This window comes from Taudactylus pleione, unplaced genomic scaffold (genome assembly GCF_031769625.1).
Source record: "Taudactylus pleione unplaced genomic scaffold, aTauple2 ptg001975l, whole genome shotgun sequence".
NCBI classification, from domain to species: Eukaryota; Metazoa; Chordata; class Amphibia; order Anura; family Myobatrachidae; genus Taudactylus; species Taudactylus pleione.
In genome coordinates, this window is record NW_028286371.1 from 225,715 (window position 1) to 248,010 (window position 22,296).

The following is a 22,296-nucleotide window of genomic DNA, read 5'->3' on the forward strand; positions in this document are numbered from 1 at the left end:
CTCTCCTACAGCTCGTTAAGAAGTAAAGTAATACATTCCTAGTCCATTATAGATGACTACAACTACTTTGCCAATTTTATGTGACTGTCTTGATGCAATCTTGAAGAACCTTAAGATGACCATAAACACAACAATTGTAATTGATAAAAGTACATTTACCAGAAAAGTTTTGAAATTTGCTGTATATCAATTTCCATCCTCAACCAGACACCAAAATGTGTATAAAATAACTTAACCAAGTGGCTCCATAGCTCAGGGGTGAGTGCACTGGTCTTGTAAGCTCAGGGGTGAGTGCACTGGTCTTGTGAGTTCAAATCTCACTGGGGCCTAATGTGTCATTATTGTTACTGCTGCTAAAACTTAATTTGCAGCAACCTTTTAGTATGCTAAATGAGAAGATGATGAATACACACACTTGTATAGCCAAATTGGAAAGACACATATCGCATTCAGTCTACCCTATTGACTGGTTTCAAGAGCATATTTGAAAACATTTGTGTTTTCTTTTATTGGACCAATTTCCTTCAAACTGAAACTCCCAGCATGGTTATTCACCATCATTATAAAATAAATATAAGAGATTTTCAAATGTTTTACTTTAAAAAGAGCATTTAAAGCTATGGAGCCACTTGGTTAAGTTATGTTATACACATTTTGGTGTCTGGTTGAGGATGGAAATTGATATACAGCAAATTTCAAATCTTTTCTGGTAAATGTACTTTTTTCAATTACAATTGTTGTGTTTATGGTCATCTTAAGGTTCTTCAAGATTGCATTGCATAGAGCAGATTTCATCTTGTGCAATTGATACCAATATTTTGAACATAGGTGCCAATAGATATAACTGAAGGCTGATTTGAACATGTAAGCATATATACTCTACACGTGCAAGCACACTCAGGGTAATGACCACTAATGACTACAAATAACTCTATAAAGATGTCCGGCTATAACATTTTGAAATAATTCCACCCTATGGATCCTAAAGTTGGAAAGCCATGGAAAGTATGACCAATTTTGGATCTCTATTATGTACACACCACAATAACATAAAACAGCTCATTTTAAAATGCATTTAAATAATTTGATTCAAAGTGTCTCCCAGGTATGCCTCAATTATAGATATTGCATATATATCAGATTAGGCCATTTGAAAAGGATTCAACATCACAATAAATAGAACCAAGAGAATGAAAACAGTATACATAAGCCTACATTTTTAATTGTCATATTAGTGCTAAAGTATAATGAAAACCAAAGTTGAAGTGTTCCTTTATAAGGCAGGAGGATTAAATATTTTGTTTTATGCTAACCTGGCCTCTCTCCTACAGCTCGTTAAGAAGTAAAGTAATACATTCCTAGTCCATTATAGATGACTACAACTACTTTGCCAATTTTATGTGACTGTCTTGATGCAATCTTGAAGAACCTTAAGATGACCATAAACACAACAATTGTAATTGAAAAAAGTACATTTACCAGAAAAGATTTGAAATTTGCTGTATATCAATTTCCATCCTCAATCAGACACCAAAATGTGTATAAAATAACTTAACCAAGTGGCTCCATAGCCTAGGGGTTAGAGCACTGGTCTTGTAAACCAGAGGTTGTGAGTTCAAATCTCACTGGGGCCTAATGCATCATGCGTAACAATACTCCTGCTAAAACTTAATTTGCAGCAACCTATATTGCAATAGTCTGCTTTAGTATGCTAAATGAGAAGATGATGAATACACACTTGTATAGCCAAATTGGAAAGACACATATCGCATTCAGTCTAACCTATTGACTGGTTTCAAGAGCATATTTGAAAACATTTGTGTTTTCTTTTATTGGACCAATTTCCTTCAAATCGAAACTCCCAGCATGGTTATTCACCATCATTATAAAATAAATATAAGAGATTTCCAATTATTTAACTTTAAAAAGAGCATTTAAAGCTATGGAGCCACTTGGTTAAGTTATGTTATACACATTTTGGTGTCTGGTTGAGGATGGAAATTGATATACAGCAAATTTCAAATCTTTTCTGGTAAATGTACTTTTTTCAATTACAATTGTTGTGTTTATGGTCATCTTAAGGTTCTTCAAGATTGCATTGCATAGAGCAGATTTCATCTTGTGCAATTGATACCAATATTTTGAACATAGGTGTCAATAGATATAACTGAAGGCTGATTTGAACATGTAAGCATATATACTCTACACGTGCAAGCACACTCAGGGTAATGACCACTAATGACTACAAATAACTCTATAAAGATGTCCGGATTTAACATTTTGAAATAATTCTACCCTATGGATCCTAAAGTTGGAAAGCCATGGAAAGTATGACCAATTTTGGATCTCTATTATGTACACACCACACTAACATAAAACAGCTCATTTTAAAATGCATTTAAATAATTTGATTCAAAGTGTCTCCCAGGTATGCCTCAATTATAGATATTGCATATATATCAGAATAGGCCATTTGAAAAGGATTCAACATCACAATAAATAAAACCAAGAGAATGAAAACAGTATACATAAGCCTACATTTTTAATTGTCATATTAGTGCTAAAGTATAATGAAAACCAAAGTTGAAGTGTTCCTTTATAAGGCAGGAGGATTAAATGTTTTGTTTTATGTTAACCTGGCCTCTCTCCTACAGCTCGTTAAGAAGTAAAGTAATACATTCCTAGTCCATTATAGATGACTACAACTACTTTGCCAATTTTATGTGACTGTCTTGATGCAATCTTGAAGAACCTTAAGATGACCATAAACACAACAATTGTAATTGATAAAAGTACATTTACCAGAAAAGTTTTGAAATTTGCTGTATATCAATTTCCATCCTCAACCAGACACCAAAATGTGTATAAATTAACTTAACCAAGTGGCTCCATAGCTCAGGGGTGAGTGCACTGGTCTTGTAAACCAGGGGTCGTGAGTTCAAATCTCACTGGGGCCTAATGTGTCATTATTGTTACTGCTGCTAAAACTTAATTTGCAGCAACCTTTTAGTATGCTAAATGAGAAGATGATGAATACACACACTTGTATAGCCAAATTGGAAAGACACATATCGCATTCAGTCTACCCTATTGACTGGTTTCAAGAGCATATTTGAAAACATTTGTGTTTTCTTTTATTGGACCAATTTCCTTCAAACTGAAACTCCCAGCATGGTTATTCACCATCATTATAAAATAAATATAAGAGATTTTCAAATGTTTTACTTTAAAAAGAGCATTTAAAGCTATGGAGCCACTTGGTTAAGTTATGTTATACACATTTTGGTGTCTGGTTGAGGATGGAAATTGATATACAGCAAATTTCAAATCTTTTCTGGTAAATGTACTTTTTTCAATTACAATTGTTGTGTTTATGGTCATCTTAAGGTTCTTCAAGATTGCATTGCATAGAGCAGATTTCATCTTGTGCAATTGATACCAATATTTTGAACATAGGTGCCAATAGATATAACTGAAGGCTGATTTGAACATGTAAGCATATATACTCTACACGTGCAAGCACACTCAGGGTAATGACCACTAATGACTACAAATAACTCTATAAAGATGTCCGGCTATAACATTTTGAAATAATTCCACCCTATGGATCCTAAAGTTGGAAAGCCATGGAAAGTATGACCAATTTTGGATCTCTATTATGTACACACCACAATAACATAAAACAGCTCATTTTAAAATGCATTTAAATAATTTGATTCAAAGTGTCTCCCAGGTATGCCTCAATTATAGATATTGCCTATATATCAGATTAGGCCATTTGAAAAGGATTCAACATCACAATAAATAGAACCAAGAGAATGAAAACAGTATACATAAGCCTACATTTTTAATTGTCATATTAGTGCTAAAGTATAATGAAAACCAAAGTTGAAGTGTTCCTTTATAAGGCAGGAGGATTAAATATTTTGTTTTATGCTAACCTGGCCTCTCTCCTACAGCTCGTTAAGAAGTAAAGTAATACATTCCTAGTCCATTATAGATGACTACAACTACTTTGCCAATTTTATGTGACTGTCTTGATGCAATCTTGAAGAACCTTAAGATGACCATAAACACAACAATTGTAATTGAAAAAAGTACATTTACCAGAAAAGATTTGAAATTTGCTGTATATCAATTTCCATCCTCAATCAGACACCAAAATGTGTATAAAATAACTTAACCAAGTGGCTCCATAGCCTAGGGGTTAGAGCACTGGTCTTGTAAACCAGAGGTTGTGAGTTCAAATCTCACTGGGGCCTAATGCGTCATGCGTAACAATACTCCTGCTAAAACTTAATTTGCAGCAACCTATATTGCAATAGTCTGCTTTAGTATGCTAAATGAGAAGATGATGAATACACACTTGTATAGCCAAATTGGAAAGACACATATCGCATTCAGTCTAACCTATTGACTGGTTTCAAGAGCATATTTGAAAACATTTGTGTTTTCTTTTATTGGACCAATTTCCTTCAAACTGAAACTCCCAGCATGGTTATTCACCATCATTATAAAATAAATATAAGAGATTTCCAATTATTTAACTTTAAAAAGAGCATTTAAAGCTATGGAGCTACTTGGTTAAGTTATGTTATACACATTTTGGTGTCTGGTTGAGGATGGAAATTGATATACAGCAAATTTCAAATCTTTTCTGGTAAATGTACTTTTTTCAATTACAATTGTTGTGTTTATGGTCATCTTAAGGTTCTTCAAGATTGCATTGCATAGAGCAGATTTCATCTTGTGCAATTGATACCAATATTTTGAACATAGGTGTCAATAGATATAACTGAAGGCTGATTTGAACATGTAAGCATATATACTCTACACGTGCAAGCACACTCAGGGTAATGACCACTAATGACTACAAATAACTCTATAAAGATGTCCGGATTTAACATTTTCAAATAATTCTACCCTATGGATCCTAAAGTTGGAAAGCCATGGAAAGTATGACCAATTTTGGATCTCTATTATGTACACACCACACTAACATAAAACAGCTCATTTTAAAATGCATTTAAATAATTTGATTCAAAGTGTCTCCCAGGTATGCCTCAATTATAGATATTGCATATATATCAGAATAGGCCATTTGAAAAGGATTCAACATCACAATAAATAGAACCAAGAGAATGAAAACAGTATACATAAGCCTACATTTTTAATTGTCATATTAGTGCTAAAGTATAATGAAAACCAAAGTTGAAGTGTTCCTTTATAAGGCAGGATGATAAAATCTTTTGTTTTATGTTAACCTGGACTCTCTCCTACAGCTCGTTAAGAAGTAAAGTAATACATTCCTAGTCCATTATAGATGACTACAACTACTTTGCCAATTTTATGTGACTGTCTTGATGCAATCTTGAAGAACCTTAAGATGACCATAAACACAACAATTGTAATTGAAAAAAGTACATTTACCAGAAAAGATTTGAAATTTGCTGTATATCAATTTCCATCCTCAACCAGACACCAAAATGTGTATAAAATAACTTAACCAAGTGGCTCCATAGCTCAGGGGTTAGAGCACTGGTCTTGTAAACCAGGGGTCGTGAGTTCAAATCTCACTGGGGCCTAATGTGTCATTATTGTTTCTGCTGCTAAAACTTAATTTGCAGCAACCTATATTGCAATAGTCTGCTTTAGTATGCTAAATGAGAAGATGATGTATAGCCAAATTGGAAAGACACATATCGCATTCAGTCTAACCTATTGACTGGTTTCAAGAGCATATTTGAAAACATTTGTGTATTCTTTTATTGGACCAATTTCCTTCAAACTGAAACTCCCAGCATGGTTATTCACCATCATTATAAAATAAATATAAGAGATTTTCAAATGTTTTACTTTAAAAAGAGCATTTAAAGCTATGGAGCCACTTGGTTAAGTTATGTTATACACATTTTGGTGTCTGGTTGAGGATGGAAATTGATATACAGCAAATTTCAAATCTTTTCTGGTAAATGTACTTTTTTCAATTACAATTGTTGTGTTTATGGTCATCTTAAGGTTCTTCAAGATTGCATTGCATAGAGCAGATTTCATCTTGTGCAATTGATACCAATATTTTGAACATAGGTGTCAATAGATATAACTGAAGGCTGATTTGAACATGTAAGCATATATACTCTACACGTGCAAGCACACTCAGGGTAATGACCACTAATGACTACAAATAACTCTATAAAGATGTCCGGTTTAACATTTTGAAATAATTCTACCCTATTGATGCTAAAGTTGGAAAGCCATGGAAAGTATGACCAATTTTGGATCTCTATTATGTACACACCACACTAACATAAAACAGCTCATTTTAAAATGCATTTAAATAATTTGATTCAAAGTGTCTCCCAGGTATGCCTCAATTATAGATATTGCATATATATCAGAATAGGCCATTTGAAAAGGATTCAACATCACAATAAATAGAACCAAGAGAATGAAAACAGTATACATAAGCCTACATTTTTAATTGTCATATTAGTGCTAAAGTATAATGAAAACCAAAGTTGAAGTGTTCCTTTATAAGGCAGGAGGATTAAATATTTTGTTTTATGTTAACCTGGCCTCTCTCCTACAGCTCGTTAAGAAGTAAAGTAATACATTCCTAGTCCATTATAGATGACTACAACTACTTTGCCAATTTTATGTGACTGTCTTGATGCAATCTTGAAGAACCTTAAGATGACCATAAACACAACAATTGTAATTGAAAAAAGTACATTTACCAGAAAAGTTTTGAAATTTGCTGTATATCAATTTCCATCCTCAACCAGACACCAAAATGTGTATAAATTAACTTAACCAAGTGGCTCCATAGCTCAGGGGTGAGTGCACTGGTCTTGTAAACCAGGGGTCGTGAGTTCAAATCTCACTGGGGCCTAATGTGTCATTATTGTTACTGCTGCTAAAACTTAATTTGCAGCAACCTTTTAGTATGCTAAATGAGAAGATGATGAATACACACACTTGTATAGCCAAATTGGAAAGACACATATCGCATTCAGTCTAACCTATTGACTGGTTTCAAGAGCATATTTGAAAACATTTGTGTTTTCTTTTATTGGACCAATTTCCTTCAAACTGAAACTCCCAGCATGGTTATTCACCATCATTATAAAATAAATATAAGAGATTTTCAAATGTTTTACTTTAAAAAGAGCATTTAAAGCTATGGAGCCACTTGGTTAAGTTATGTTATACACATTTTGGTGTCTGGTTGAGGATGGAAATTGATATACAGCAAATTTCAAATCTTTTCTGGTAAATGTACTTTTTTCAATTACAATTGTTGTGTTTATGGTCATCTTAAGGTTCTTCAAGATTGCATTGCATAGAGCAGATTTCATCTTGTGCAATTGATACCAATATTTTGAACATAGGTGCCAATAGATATAACTGAAGGCTGATTTGAACATGTAAGCATATATACTCTACACGTGCAAGCACACTCAGGGTAATGACCACTAATGACTACAAATAACTCTATAAAGATGTCCGGATTTAACATTTTCAAATAATTCTACCCTATGGATCCTAAAGTTGGAAAGCCATGGAAAGTATGACCAATTTTGGATCTCTATTATGTACACACCACACTAACATAAAACAGCTCATTTTAAAATGCATTTAAATAATTTGATTCAAAGTGTCTCCCAGGTATGCCTCAATTATAGATATTGCATATATATCAGAATAGGCCATTTGAAAAGGATTCAACATCACAATAAATAGAACCAAGAGAATGAAAACAGTATACATAAGCCTACATTTTTAATTGTCATATTAGTGCTAAAGTATAATGAAAACCAAAGTTGAAGTGTTCCTTTATAAGGCAGGATGATAAAATCTTTTGTTTTATGTTAACCTGGACTCTCTCCTACAGCTCGTTAAGAAGTAAAGTAATACATTCCTAGTCCATTATAGATGACTACAACTACTTTGCCAATTTTATGTGACTGTCTTGATGCAATCTTGAAGAACCTTAAGATGACCATAAACACAACGATTGTAATTGAAAAAAGTACATTTACCAGAAAAGATTTGAAATTTGCTGTATATCAATTTCCATCCTCAACCAGACACCAAAATGTGTATAAAATAACTTAACCAAGTGGCTCCATAGCTCAGGGGTTAGAGCACTGGTCTTGTAAACCAGGGGTCGTGAGTTCAAATCTCACTGGGGCCTAATGTGTCATTATTGTTTCTGCTGCTAAAACTTAATTTGCAGCAACCTATATTGCAATAGTCTGCTTTAGTATGCTAAATGAGAAGATGATGTATAGCCAAATTGGAAAGACACATATCGCATTCAGTCTAACCTATTGACTGGTTTCAAGAGCATATTTGAAAACATTTGTGTATTCTTTTATTGGACCAATTTCCTTCAAACTGAAACTCCCAGCATGGTTATTCACCATCATTATAAAATAAATATAAGAGATTTCCAATTATTTAACTTTAAAAAGAGCATTTAAAGCTATGGAGCCACTTGGTTAAGTTATGTTATACACATTTTGGTGTCTGGTTGAGGATGGAAATTGATATACAGCAAATTTCAAATCTTTTCTGGTAAATGTACTTTTTTCAATTACAATTGTTGTGTTTATGGTCATCTTAAGGTTCTTCAAGATTGCATTGCATAGAGCAGATTTCATCTTGTGCAATTGATACCAATATTTTGAACATAGGTGTCAATAGATATAACTGAAGGCTGATTTGAACATGTAAGCATATATACTCTACACGTGCAAGCACACTCAGGGTAATGACCACTAATGACTACAAATAACTCTATAAAGATGTCCGGATTTAACATTTTGAAATAATTCTACCCTATTGATGCTAAAGTTGGAAAGCCATGGAAAGTATGACCAATTTTGGATCTCTATTATGTACACACCACACTAACATAAAACAGCTCATTTTAAAATGCATTTAAATAATTTGATTCAAAGTGTCTCCCAGGTATGCCTCAATTATAGATATTGCATATATATCAGAATAGGCCATTTGAAAAGGATTCAACATCACAATAAATAGAACCAAGAGAATGAAAACAGTATACATAAGCCTACATTTTTAATTGTCATATTAGTGCTAAAGTATAATGAAAACCAAAGTTGAAGTGTTCCTTTATAAGGCAGGAGGATTAAATATTTTGTTTTATGTTAACCTGGCCTCTCTCCTACAGCTCGTTAAGAAGTAAAGTAATACATTCCTAGTCCATTATAGATGACTACAACTACTTTGCCAATTTTATGTGACTGTCTTGATGCAATCTTGAAGAACCTTAAGATGACCATAAACACAACAATTGTAATTGAAAAAAGTACATTTACCAGAAAAGTTTTGAAATTTGCTGTATATCAATTTCCATCCTCAACCAGACACCAAAATGTGTATAAATTAACTTAACCAAGTGGCTCCATAGCTCAGGGGTGAGTGCACTGGTCTTGTAAACCAGGGGTCGTGAGTTCAAATCTCACTGGGGCCTAATGTGTCATTATTGTTACTGCTGCTAAAACTTAATTTGCAGCAACCTTTTAGTATGCTAAATGAGAAGATGATGAATACACACACTTGTATAGCCAAATTGGAAAGACACATATCGCATTCAGTCTAACCTATTGACTGGTTTCAAGAGCATATTTGAAAACATTTGTGTTTTCTTTTATTGGACCAATTTCCTTCAAACTGAAACTCCCAGCATGGTTATTCACCATCATTATAAAATAAATATAAGAGATTTTCAAATGTTTTACTTTAAAAAGAGCATTTAAAGCTATGGAGCCACTTGGTTAAGTTATGTTATACACATTTTGGTGTCTGGTTGAGGATGGAAATTGATATACAGCAAATTTCAAATCTTTTCTGGTAAATGTACTTTTTTCAATTACAATTGTTGTGTTTATGGTCATCTTAAGGTTCTTCAAGATTGCATTGCATAGAGCAGATTTCATCTTGTGCAATTGATACCAATATTTTGAACATAGGTGCCAATAGATATAACTGAAGGCTGATTTGAACATGTAAGCATATATACTCTACACGTGCAAGCACACTCAGGGTAATGACCACTAATGACTACAAATAACTCTATAAAGATGTCCGGCTATAACATTTTGAAATAATTCCACCCTATGGATCCTAAAGTTGGAAAGCCATGGAAAGTATGACCAATTTTGGATCTCTATTATGTACACACCACAATAACATAAAACAGCTCATTTTAAAATGCATTTAAATAATTTGATTCAAAGTGTCTCCCAGGTATGCCTCAATTATAGATATTGCATATATATCAGATTAGGCCATTTGAAAAGGATTCAACATCACAATAAATAGAACCAAGAGAATGAAAACAGTATACATAAGCCTACATTTTTAATTGTCATATTAGTGCTAAAGTATAATGAAAACCAAAGTTGAAGTGTTCCTTTATAAGGCAGGAGGATTAAATATTTTGTTTTATGCTAACCTGGCCTCTCTCCTACAGCTCGTTAAGAAGTAAAGTAATACATTCCTAGTCCATTATAGATGACTACAACTACTTTGCCAATTTTATGTGACTGTCTTGATGCAATCTTGAAGAACCTTAAGATGACCATAAACACAACGATTGTAATTGAAAAAAGTACATTTACCAGAAAAGATTTGAAATTTGCTGTATATCAATTTCCATCCTCAACCAGACACCAAAATGTGTATAAAATAACTTAACCAAGTGGCTCCATAGCTCAGGGGTTAGAGCACTGGTCTTGTAAACCAGGGGTCGTGAGTTCAAATCTCACTGGGGCCTAATGTGTCATTATTGTTTCTGCTGCTAAAACTTAATTTGCAGCAACCTATATTGCAATAGTCTGCTTTAGTATGCTAAATGAGAAGATGATGTATAGCCAAATTGGAAAGACACATATCGCATTCAGTCTAACCTATTGACTGGTTTCAAGAGCATATTTGAAAACATTTGTGTATTCTTTTATTGGACCAATTTCCTTCAAACTGAAACTCCCAGCATGGTTATTCACCATCATTATAAAATAAATATAAGAGATTTCCAATTATTTAACTTTAAAAAGAGCATTTAAAGCTATGGAGCCACTTGGTTAAGTTATGTTATACACATTTTGGTGTCTGGTTGAGGATGGAAATTGATATACAGCAAATTTCAAATCTTTTCTGGTAAATGTACTTTTTTCAATTACAATTGTTGTGTTTATGGTCATCTTAAGGTTCTTCAAGATTGCATTGCATAGAGCAGATTTCATCTTGTGCAATTGATACCAATATTTTGAACATAGGTGTCAATAGATATAACTGAAGGCTGATTTGAACATGTAAGCATATATACTCTACACGTGCAAGCACACTCAGGGTAATGACCACTAATGACTACAAATAACTCTATAAAGATGTCCGGTTTAACATTTTGAAATAATTCTACCCTATTGATGCTAAAGTTGGAAAGCCATGGAAAGTATGACCAATTTTGGATCTCTATTATGTACACACCACACTAACATAAAACAGCTCATTTTAAAATGCATTTAAATAATTTGATTAAAAGTGTCTCCCAGGTATGCCTCAATTATAGATATTGCATATATATCAGAATAGGCCATTTGAAAAGGATTCAACATCACAATAAATAGAACCAAGAGAATGAAAACAGTATACATAAGCCTACATTTTTAATTGTCATATTAGTGCTAAAGTATAATGAAAACCAAAGTTGAAGTGTTCCTTTATAAGGCAGGAGGATTAAATATTTTGTTTTATGTTAACCTGGCCTCTCTCCTACAGCTCGTTAAGAAGTAAAGTAATACATTCCTAGTCCATTATAGATGACTACAACTACTTTGCCAATTTTATGTGACTGTCTTGATGCAATCTTGAAGAACCTTAAGATGACCATAAACACAACAATTGTAATTGAAAAAAGTACATTTACCAGAAAAGTTTTGAAATTTGCTGTATATCAATTTCCATCCTCAACCAGACACCAAAATGTGTATAAATTAACTTAACCAAGTGGCTCCATAGCTCAGGGGTGAGTGCACTGGTCTTGTAAACCAGGGGTCGTGAGTTCAAATCTCACTGGGGCCTAATGTGTCATTATTGTTACTGCTGCTAAAACTTAATTTGCAGCAACCTTTTAGTATGCTAAATGAGAAGATGATGAATACACACACTTGTATAGCCAAATTGGAAAGACACATATCGCATTCAGTCTAACCTATTGACTGGTTTCAAGAGCATATTTGAAAACATTTGTGTTTTCTTTTATTGGACCAATTTCCTTCAAACTGAAACTCCCAGCATGGTTATTCACCATCATTATAAAATAAATATAAGAGATTTTCAAATGTTTTACTTTAAAAAGAGCATTTAAAGCTATGGAGCCACTTGGTTAAGTTATGTTATACACATTTTGGTGTCTGGTTGAGGATGGAAATTGATATACAGCAAATTTCAAATCTTTTCTGGTAAATGTACTTTTTTCAATTACAATTGTTGTGTTTATGGTCATCTTAAGGTTCTTCAAGATTGCATTGCATAGAGCAGATTTCATCTTGTGCAATTGATACCAATATTTTGAACATAGGTGCCAATAGATATAACTGAAGGCTGATTTGAACATGTAAGCATATATACTCTACACGTGCAAGCACACTCAGGGTAATGACCACTAATGACTACAAATAACTCTATAAAGATGTCCGGCTATAACATTTTGAAATAATTCCACCCTATGGATCCTAAAGTTGGAAAGCCATGGAAAGTATGACCAATTTTGGATCTCTATTATGTACACACCACAATAACATAAAACAGCTCATTTTAAAATGCATTTAAATAATTTGATTCAAAGTGTCTCCCAGGTATGCCTCAATTATAGATATTGCATATATATCAGATTAGGCCATTTGAAAAGGATTCAACATCACAATAAATAGAACCAAGAGAATGAAAACAGTATACATAAGCCTACATTTTTAATTGTCATATTAGTGCTAAAGTATAATGAAAACCAAAGTTGAAGTGTTCCTTTATAAGGCAGGAGGATTAAATATTTTGTTTTATGCTAACCTGGCCTCTCTCCTACAGCTCGTTAAGAAGTAAAGTAATACATTCCTAGTCCATTATAGATGACTACAACTACTTTGCCAATTTTATGTGACTGTCTTGATGCAATCTTGAAGAACCTTAAGATGACCATAAACACAACAATTGTAATTGAAAAAAGTACATTTACCAGAAAAGATTTGAAATTTGCTGTATATCAATTTCCATCCTCAATCAGACACCAAAATGTGTATAAAATAACTTAACCAAGTGGCTCCATAGCCTAGGGGTTAGAGCACTGGTCTTGTAAACCAGAGGTTGTGAGTTCAAATCTCACTGGGGCCTAATGCGTCATTATTGTTACTCCTGCTAAAACTTAATTTGCAGCAACCTATATTGCAATAGTCTGCTTTAGTATGCTAAATGAGAAGATGATGAATACACACACTTGTATAGCCAAATTGGAAAGACACATATCGCATTCAGTCTAACCTATTGACTGGTTTCAAGAGCATATTTGAAAACATTTGTGTTTTCTTTTATTGGACCAATTTCCTTCAAACTGAAACTCCCAGCATGGTTATTCACCATCATTATAAAATAAATATAAGAGATTTCCAATTATTTAACTTTAAAAAGAGCATTTAAAGCTATGGAGCCACTTGGTTAAGTTATGTTATACACATTTTGGTGTCTGGTTGAGGATGGAAATTGATATACAGCAAATTTCAAATCTTTTCTGGTAAATGTACTTTTTTCATTTACAATTGTTGTGTTTATGGTCATCTTAATGTTCTTCAAGATTGCATTGCATAGAGCAGATTTCATCTTGTGCAATTGATACCAATATTTTGAATATAGGTGCCAATAGATATAACTGAAGGCTGATTTGAACATGTAAGCATATATACTCTACACGTGCAAGCACACTCAGGGTAATGACCACTAATGACTACAAATAACTCTATAAAGATGTCCGGTTTAACATTTTGAAATAATTCTACCCTATTGATGCTAAAGTTGGAAAGCCATGGAAAGTATGACCAATTTTGGATCTCTATTATGTACACACCACAATAACATAAAACAGCTCATTTTAAAATGCATTTAAATAATTTGATTCAAAGTGTCTCCCAGGTATGCCTCAATTATAGATATTGCATATATATCAGAATAGGCCATTTGAAAAGGATTCAACATCACAATAAATAGAACCAAGAGAATGAAAACAGTATACATAAGCCTACATTTTTAATTGTCATATTAGTGCTAAAGTATAATGAAAACCAAAGTTGAAGTGTTCCTTTATAAGGCAGGAGGATTAAATGTTTTGTTTTATGTTAACCTGGCCTCTCTCCTACAGCTCGTTAAGAAGTAAAGTAATACATTCCTAGTCCATTATAGATGACTACAACTACTTTGCCAATTTTATGTGACTGTCTTGATGCAATCTTGAAGAACCTTAAGATGACCATAAACACAACAATTGTAATTGATAAAAGTACATTTACCAGAAAAGTTTTGAAATTTGCTGTATATCAATTTCCATCCTCAACCAGACACCAAAATGTGTATAAAATAACTTAACCAAGTGGCTCCATAGCTCAGGGGTGAGTGCACTGGTCTTGTAAACCAGGGGTCGTGAGTTCAAATCTCACTGGGGCCTAATGTGTCATTATTGTTACTGCTGCTAAAACTTAATTTGCAGCAACCTTTTAGTATGCTAAATGAGAAGATGATGAATACACACACTTGTATAGCCAAATTGGAAAGACACATATCGCATTCAGTCTACCTTATTGACTGGTTTCAAGAGCATATTTGAAAACATTTGTGTTTTCTTTTATTGGACCAATTTCCTTCAAACTGAAACTCCCAGCATGGTTATTCACCATCATTATAAAATAAATATAAGAGATTTTCAAATGTTTTACTTTAAAAAGAGCATTTAAAGCTATGGAGCCACTTGGTTAAGTTATGTTATACACATTTTGGTGTCTGGTTGAGGATGGAAATTGATATACAGCAAATTTCAAATCTTTTCTGGTAAATGTACTTTTTTCAATTACAATTGTTGTGTTTATGGTCATCTTAAGGTTCTTCAAGATTGCATTGCATAGAGCAGATTTCATCTTGTGCAATTGATACCAATATTTTGAACATAGGTGCCAATAGATATAACTGAAGGCTGATTTGAACATGTAAGCATATATACTCTACACGTGCAAGCACACTCAGGGTAATGACCACTAATGACTACAAATAACTCTATAAAGATGTCCGGCTATAACATTTTGAAATAATTCCACCCTATGGATCCTAAAGTTGGAAAGCCATGGAAAGTATGACCAATTTTGGATCTCTATTATGTACACACCACAATAACATAAAACAGCTCATTTTAAAATGCATTTAAATAATTTGATTCAAAGTGTCTCCCAGGTATGCCTCAATTATAGATATTGCATATATATCAGATTAGGCCATTTGAAAAGGATTCAACATCACAATAAATAGAACCAAGAGAATGAAAACAGTATACATAAGCCTACATTTTTAATTGTCATATTAGTGCTAAAGTATAATGAAAACCAAAGTTGAAGTGTTCCTTTATAAGGCAGGATGATAAAATCTTTTGTTTTATGTTAACCTGGACTCTCTCCTACAGCTCGTTAAGAAGTAAAGTAATACATTCCTAGTCCATTATAGATGACTACAACTACTTTGCCAATTTTATGTGACTGTCTTGATGCAATCTTGAAGAACCTTAAGATGACCATAAACACAACAATTGTAATTGAAAAAAGTACATTTACCAGAAAAGATTTGAAATTTGCTGTATATCAATTTCCATCCTCAACCAGACACCAAAATGTGTATAAAATAACTTAACCAAGTGGCTCCATAGCTCAGGGGTTAGAGCACTGGTCTTGTAAACCAGGGGTCGTGAGTTCAAATCTCACTGGGGCCTAATGTGTCATTATTGTTTCTGCTGCTAAAACTTAATTTGCAGCAACCTATATTGCAATAGTCTGCTTTAGTATGCTAAATGAGAAGATGATGTATAGCCAAATTGGAAAGACACATATCGCATTCAGTCTAACCTATTGACTGGTTTCAAGAGCATATTTGAAAACATTTGTGTATTCTTTTATTGGACCAATTTCCTTCAAACTGAAACTCCCAGCATGGTTATTCACCATCATTATAAAATAAATATAAGAGATTTTCAAATGTTTTACTTTAAAAAGAGCATTTAAAGCTATGGAGCCACTTGGTTAAGTTATGTTATACACATTTTGGTGTCTGGTTGAGGATGGAAATTGATATACAGCAAATTTCAAATCTTTTCTGGTAAATGTACTTTTTTCAATTACAATTGTTGTGTTTATGGTCATCTTAAGGTTCTTCAAGATTGCATTGCATAGAGCAGATTTCATCTTGTGCAGTTGATACCAATATTTTGAACATAGGTGTCAATAGATATAACTGAAGGCTGATTTGAACATGTAAGCATATATACTCTACACGTGCAAGCACACTCAGGGTAATGACCACTAATGACTACAAATAACTCTATAAAGATGTCCGGTTTAACATTTTGAAATAATTCTACCCTATTGATGCTAAAGTTGGAAAGCCATGGAAAGTATGACCAATTTTGGATCTCTATTATGTACACACCACACTAACATAAAACAGCTCATTTTAAAATGCATTTAAATAATTTGATTCAAAGTGTCTCCCAGGTATGCCTCAATTATAGATATTGCATATATATCAGAATAGGCCATTTGAAAAGGATTCAACATCACAATAAATAGAACCAAGAGAATGAAAACAGTATACATAAGCCTACATTTTTAATTGTCATATTAGTGCTAAAGTATAATGAAAACCAAAGTTGAAGTGTTCCTTTATAAGGCAGGAGGATTAAATATTTTGTTTTATGTTAACCTGGCCTCTCTCCTACAGCTCGTTAAGAAGTAAAGTAATACATTCCTAGTCCATTATAGATGACTACAACTACTTTGCCAATTTTATGTGACTGTCTTGATGCAATCTTGAAGAACCTTAAGATGACCATAAACACAACAATTGTAATTGAAAAAAGTACATTTACCAGAAAAGTTTTGAAATTTGCTGTATATCAATTTCCATCCTCAACCAGACACCAAAATGTGTATAAATTAACTTAACCAAGTGGCTCCATAGCTCAGGGGTGAGTGCACTGGTCTTGTAAACCAGGGGTCGTGAGTTCAAATCTCACTGGGGCCTAATGTGTCATTATTGTTACTGCTGCTAAAACTTAATTTGCAGCAACCTTTTAGTATGCTAAATGAGAAGATGATGAATACACACACTTGTATAGCCAAATTGGAAAGACACATATCGCATTCAGTCTAACCTATTGACTGGTTTCAAGAGCATATTTGAAAACATTTGTGTTTTCTTTTATTGGACCAATTTCCTTCAAACTGAAACTCCCAGCATGGTTATTCACCATCATTATAAAATAAATATAAGAGATTTTCAAATGTTTTACTTTAAAAAGAGCATTTAAAGCTATGGAGCCACTTGGTTAAGTTATGTTATACACATTTTGGTGTCTGGTTGAGGATGGAAATTGATATACAGCAAATTTCAAATCTTTTCTGGTAAATGTACTTTTTTCAATTACAATTGTTGTGTTTATGGTCATCTTAAGGTTCTTCAAGATTGCATTGCATAGAGCAGATTTCATCTTGTGCAATTGATACCAATATTTTGAACATAGGTGCCAATAGATATAACTGAAGGCTGATTTGAACATGTAAGCATATATACTCTACACGTGCAAGCACACTCAGGGTAATGACCACTAATGACTACAAATAACTCTATAAAGATGTCCGGATTTAACATTTTCAAATAATTCTACCCTATGGATCCTAAAGTTGGAAAGCCATGGAAAGTATGACCAATTTTGGATCTCTATTATGTACACACCACACTAACATAAAACAGCTCATTTTAAAATGCATTTAAATAATTTGATTCAAAGTGTCTCCCAGGTATGCCTCAATTATAGATATTGCATATATATCAGAATAGGCCATTTGAAAAGGATTCAACATCACAATAAATAGAACCAAGAGAATGAAAACAGTATACATAAGCCTACATTTTTAATTGTCATATTAGTGCTAAAGTATAATGAAAACCAAAGTTGAAGTGTTCCTTTATAAGGCAGGATGATAAAATCTTTTGTTTTATGTTAACCTGGACTCTCTCCTACAGCTCGTTAAGAAGTAAAGTAATACATTCCTAGTCCATTATAGATGACTACAACTACTTTGCCAATTTTATGTGACTGTCTTGATGCAATCTTGAAGAACCTTAAGATGACCATAAACACAACAATTGTAATTGAAAAAAGTACATTTACCAGAAAAGATTTGAAATTTGCTGTATATCAATTTCCATCCTCAACCAGACACCAAAATGTGTATAAAATAACTTAACCAAGTGGCTCCATAGCTCAGGGGTTAGAGCACTGGTCTTGTAAACCAGGGGTCGTGAGTTCAAATCTCACTGGGGCCTAATGTGTCATTATTGTTTCTGCTGCTAAAACTTAATTTGCAGCAACCTATATTGCAATAGTCTGCTTTAGTATGCTAAATGAGAAGATGATGTATAGCCAAATTGGAAAGACACATATCGCATTCAGTCTAACCTATTGACTGGTTTCAAGAGCATATTTGAAAACATTTGTGTATTCTTTTATTGGACCAATTTCCATCAAACTGAAACTCCCAGCATGGTTATTCACCATCATTATAAAATAAATATAAGAGATTTTCAAATGTTTTACTTTAAAAAGAGCATTTAAAGCTATGGAGCCACTTGGTTAAGTTATGTTATACACATTTTGGTGTCTGGTTGAGGATGGAAATTGATATACAGCAAATTTCAAATCTTTTCTGGTAAATGTACTTTTTTCAATTACAATTGTTGTGTTTATGGTCATCTTAAGGTTCTTCAAGATTGCATTGCATAGAGCAGATTTCATCTTGTGCAATTGATACCAATATTTTGAACATAGGTGTCAATAGATATAACTGAAGGCTGATTTGAACATGTAAGCATATATACTCTACACGTGCAAGCACACTCAGGGTAATGACCACTAATGACTACAAATAACTCTATAAAGATGTCCGGTTTAACATTTTGAAATAATTCTACCCTATTGATGCTAAAGTTGGAAAGCCATGGAAAGTATGACCAATTTTGGATCTCTATTATGTACACACCACACTAACATAAAACAGCTCATTTTAAAATGCATTTAAATAATTTGATTCAAAGTGTCTCCCAGGTATGCCTCAATTATAGATATTGCATATATATCAGAATAGGCCATTTGAAAAGGATTCAACATCACAATAAATAGAACCAAGAGAATGAAAACAGTATACATAAGCCTACATTTTTAATTGTCATATTAGTGCTAAAGTATAATGAAAACCAAAGTTGAAGTGTTCCTTTATAAGGCAGGAGGATTAAATATTTTGTTTTATGTTAACCTGGCCTCTCTCCTACAGCTCGTTAAGAAGTAAAGTAATACATTCCTAGTCCATTATAGATGACTACAACTACTTTGCCAATTTTATGTGACTGTCTTGATGCAATCTTGAAGAACCTTAAGATGACCATAAACACAACAATTGTAATTGAAAAAAGTACATTTACCAGAAAAGTTTTGAAATTTGCTGTATATCAATTTCCATCCTCAACCAGACACCAAAATGTGTATAAATTAACTTAACCAAGTGGCTCCATAGCTCAGGGGTGAGTGCACTGGTCTTGTAAACCAGGGGTCGTGAGTTCAAATCTCACTGGGGCCTAATGTGTCATTATTGTTACTGCTGCTAAAACTTAATTTGCAGCAACCTTTTAGTATGCTAAATGAGAAGATGATGAATACACACACTTGTATAGCCAAATTGGAAAGACACATATCGCATTCAGTCTAACCTATTGACTGGTTTCAAGAGCATATTTGAAAACATTTGTGTTTTCTTTTATTGGACCAATTTCCTTCAAACTGAAACTCCCAGCATGGTTATTCACCATCATTATAAAATAAATATAAGAGATTTTCAAATGTTTTACTTTAAAAAGAGCATTTAAAGCTATGGAGCCACTTGGTTAAGTTATGTTATACACATTTTGGTGTCTGGTTGAGGATGGAAATTGATATACAGCAAATTTCAAATCTTTTCTGGTAAATGTACTTTTTTCAATTACAATTGTTGTGTTTATGGTCATCTTAAGGTTCTTCAAGATTGCATTGCATAGAGCAGATTTCATCTTGTGCAATTGATACCAATATTTTGAACATAGGTGCCAATAGATATAACTGAAGGCTGATTTGAACATGTAAGCATATATACTCTACACGTGCAAGCACACTCAGGGTAATGACCACTAATGACTACAAATAACTCTATAAAGATGTCCGGCTATAACATTTTGAAATAATTCCACCCTATGGATCCTAAAGTTGGAAAGCCATGGAAAGTATGACCAATTTTGGATCTCTATTATGTACACACCACAATAACATAAAACAGCTCATTTTAAAATGCATTTAAATAATTTGATTCAAAGTGTCTCCCAGGTATGCCTCAATTATAGATATTGCATATATATCAGATTAGGCCATTTGAAAAGGATTCAACATCACAATAAATAGAACCAAGAGAATGAAAACAGTATACATAAGCCTACATTTTTAATTGTCATATTAGTGCTAAAGTATAATGAAAACCAAAGTTGAAGTGTTCCTTTATAAGGCAGGAGGATTAAATATTTTGTTTTATGCTAACCTGGCCTCTCTCCTACAGCTCGTTAAGAAGTAAAGTAATACATTCCTAGTCCATTATAGATGACTACAACTACTTTGCCAATTTTATGTGACTGTCTTGATGCAATCTTGAAGAACCTTAAGATGACCATAAACACAACAATTGTAATTGAAAAAAGTACATTTACCAGAAAAGATTTGAAATTTGCTGTATATCAATTTCCATCCTCAATCAGACACCAAAATGTGTATAAAATAACTTAACCAAGTGGCTCCATACCCTAGGGGTTAGAGCACTTATTTTGTAAACCAGAGGTTGTGAGTTCAAATCTCACTGGGGCCTAATGCGTCATGCGTAACAATACTCCTGCTAAAACTTAATTTGCAGCAACCTATATTGCAATAGTCTGCTTTAGTATGCTAAATGAGAAGATGATGAATACACACTTGTATAGCCAAATTGGAAAGACACATATCGCATTCAGTCTAACCTATTGACTGGTTTCAAGAGCATATTTGAAAACATTTGTGTTTTCTTTTATTGGACCAATTTCCTTCAAACTGAAACTCCCAGCATGGTTATTCACCATCATTATAAAATAAATATAAGAGATTTCCAATTATTTAACTTTAAAAACAGCATTTAAAGCTATGGAGCTACTTGGTTAAGTTATGTTATACACATTTTGGTGTCTGGTTGAGGATGGAAATTGATATACAGCAAATTTCAAATCTTTTCTGGTAAATGTACTTTTTTCAATTACAATTGTTGTGTTTATGGTCATCTTAAGGTTCTTCAAGATTGCATTGCATAGAGCAGATTTCATCTTGTGCAATTGATACCAATATTTTGAACATAGGTGTCAATAGATATAACTGAAGGCTGATTTGAACATGTAAGCATATATACTCTACACGTGCAAGCACACTCAGGGTAATGACCACTAATGACTACAAATAACTCTATAAAGATGTCCGGATTTAACATTTTCAAATAATTCTACCCTATGGATCCTAAAGTTGGAAAGCCATGGAAAGTATGACCAATTTTGGATCTCTATTATGTACACACCACACTAACATAAAACAGCTCATTTTAAAATGCATTTAAATAATTTGATTCAAAGTGTCTCCCAGGTATGCCTCAATTATAGATATTGCATATATATCAGAATAGGCCATTTGAAAAGGATTCAACATCACAATAAATAGAACCAAGAGAATGAAAACAGTATACATAAGCCTACATTTTTAATTGTCATATTAGTGCTAAAGTATAATGAAAACCAAAGTTGAAGTGTTCCTTTATAAGGCAGGATGATAAAATCTTTTGTTTTATGTTAACCTGGACTCTCTCCTACAGCTCG

General features: G+C 33.1%; 15 non-coding genes across 15 annotated transcripts; all 15 read left to right on the plus strand.

Annotated features, from left to right (window-relative positions):
* The first annotated feature begins 1,561 nt into the window (after window positions 1-1,561).
* Window positions 1,562-1,634, plus strand: TRNAT-UGU (transfer RNA threonine (anticodon UGU)). Its single transcript has one exon. It is a non-coding gene; the product is annotated as a tRNA-Thr (tRNA).
* A 1,250-nt stretch (window positions 1,635-2,884) lies between these two features.
* TRNAT-UGU (transfer RNA threonine (anticodon UGU)) lies at window positions 2,885-2,957 on the plus strand. The gene has a single exon. It is a non-coding gene; the product is annotated as a tRNA-Thr (tRNA).
* Window positions 2,958-4,189: 1,232 nt separating this feature from the next.
* TRNAT-UGU (transfer RNA threonine (anticodon UGU)) lies at window positions 4,190-4,262 on the plus strand. Its single transcript has one exon. It is a non-coding gene; the product is annotated as a tRNA-Thr (tRNA).
* A 1,250-nt stretch (window positions 4,263-5,512) lies between these two features.
* Window positions 5,513-5,585, plus strand: TRNAT-UGU (transfer RNA threonine (anticodon UGU)). Its single transcript has one exon. It is a non-coding gene; the product is annotated as a tRNA-Thr (tRNA).
* Window positions 5,586-6,819: 1,234 nt separating this feature from the next.
* On the plus strand, window positions 6,820-6,892 carry TRNAT-UGU (transfer RNA threonine (anticodon UGU)). The gene has a single exon. It is a non-coding gene; the product is annotated as a tRNA-Thr (tRNA).
* A 1,232-nt stretch (window positions 6,893-8,124) lies between these two features.
* TRNAT-UGU (transfer RNA threonine (anticodon UGU)) lies at window positions 8,125-8,197 on the plus strand. Its single transcript has one exon. It is a non-coding gene; the product is annotated as a tRNA-Thr (tRNA).
* A 1,235-nt stretch (window positions 8,198-9,432) lies between these two features.
* Window positions 9,433-9,505, plus strand: TRNAT-UGU (transfer RNA threonine (anticodon UGU)). Its single transcript has one exon. It is a non-coding gene; the product is annotated as a tRNA-Thr (tRNA).
* Window positions 9,506-10,737: 1,232 nt separating this feature from the next.
* TRNAT-UGU (transfer RNA threonine (anticodon UGU)) lies at window positions 10,738-10,810 on the plus strand. The gene has a single exon. It is a non-coding gene; the product is annotated as a tRNA-Thr (tRNA).
* A 1,234-nt stretch (window positions 10,811-12,044) lies between these two features.
* Window positions 12,045-12,117, plus strand: TRNAT-UGU (transfer RNA threonine (anticodon UGU)). Its single transcript has one exon. It is a non-coding gene; the product is annotated as a tRNA-Thr (tRNA).
* A 1,232-nt stretch (window positions 12,118-13,349) lies between these two features.
* On the plus strand, window positions 13,350-13,422 carry TRNAT-UGU (transfer RNA threonine (anticodon UGU)). Its single transcript has one exon. It is a non-coding gene; the product is annotated as a tRNA-Thr (tRNA).
* A 1,248-nt stretch (window positions 13,423-14,670) lies between these two features.
* On the plus strand, window positions 14,671-14,743 carry TRNAT-UGU (transfer RNA threonine (anticodon UGU)). The gene has a single exon. It is a non-coding gene; the product is annotated as a tRNA-Thr (tRNA).
* A 1,232-nt stretch (window positions 14,744-15,975) lies between these two features.
* On the plus strand, window positions 15,976-16,048 carry TRNAT-UGU (transfer RNA threonine (anticodon UGU)). The gene has a single exon. It is a non-coding gene; the product is annotated as a tRNA-Thr (tRNA).
* A 1,234-nt stretch (window positions 16,049-17,282) lies between these two features.
* On the plus strand, window positions 17,283-17,355 carry TRNAT-UGU (transfer RNA threonine (anticodon UGU)). The gene has a single exon. It is a non-coding gene; the product is annotated as a tRNA-Thr (tRNA).
* A 1,232-nt stretch (window positions 17,356-18,587) lies between these two features.
* TRNAT-UGU (transfer RNA threonine (anticodon UGU)) lies at window positions 18,588-18,660 on the plus strand. The gene has a single exon. It is a non-coding gene; the product is annotated as a tRNA-Thr (tRNA).
* A 1,234-nt stretch (window positions 18,661-19,894) lies between these two features.
* Window positions 19,895-19,967, plus strand: TRNAT-UGU (transfer RNA threonine (anticodon UGU)). The gene has a single exon. It is a non-coding gene; the product is annotated as a tRNA-Thr (tRNA).
* The last annotated feature ends 2,329 nt before the right edge of the window (window positions 19,968-22,296 follow it).